Raw genomic sequence first — 521 nt, forward strand, 5'->3', positions numbered from 1 at the left:
TAGCAGATTAAATCATAATGGTTCTTATTAATTATTAGTATTATTATGTAATGTGCTATGGAACTTAGAGAAATAGACTACTTCTGGCTTGTTAAATTTTATGGGCAAAGAGGGGGATTATTAATTGTTTGTAGTAAATTAAAGGAGCATTGTCAGATTCTCAAGTTTTGTATGGGTTTTTGGTATATTTAATATTAGGCCAAATCAAATGAAGAGTTTAATTTGTTACTTAGCTTATATATCATTTACTTGTCTTTCAGTCTTTTATATCTGATTTTCTACATCTATTTTTTTTTTTTTTGGTTTAGTTTATCCAAACGGTATCTCCATCCCGACAGGTTAAGGACTAATTCGTCACGGATCTGAGCTCCATTTAAAGGTCTGCCGCTGGTCAATGAGTTGCTGCATGCACAAGGCGGGGTTCAAATTCCCGACACTTGCTTAAGCGGACGAGTGAGCTGACCACTCGACCAACCCAAGTTGGCTTGATTTTCTACATCTATGACCATCATTGCTTAATG

The sequence above is a fragment of the Arachis ipaensis genome, chromosome B04 (assembly GCF_000816755.2).
Source record: "Arachis ipaensis cultivar K30076 chromosome B04, Araip1.1, whole genome shotgun sequence".
Taxonomy (NCBI): Eukaryota; Viridiplantae; Streptophyta; class Magnoliopsida; order Fabales; family Fabaceae; genus Arachis; species Arachis ipaensis.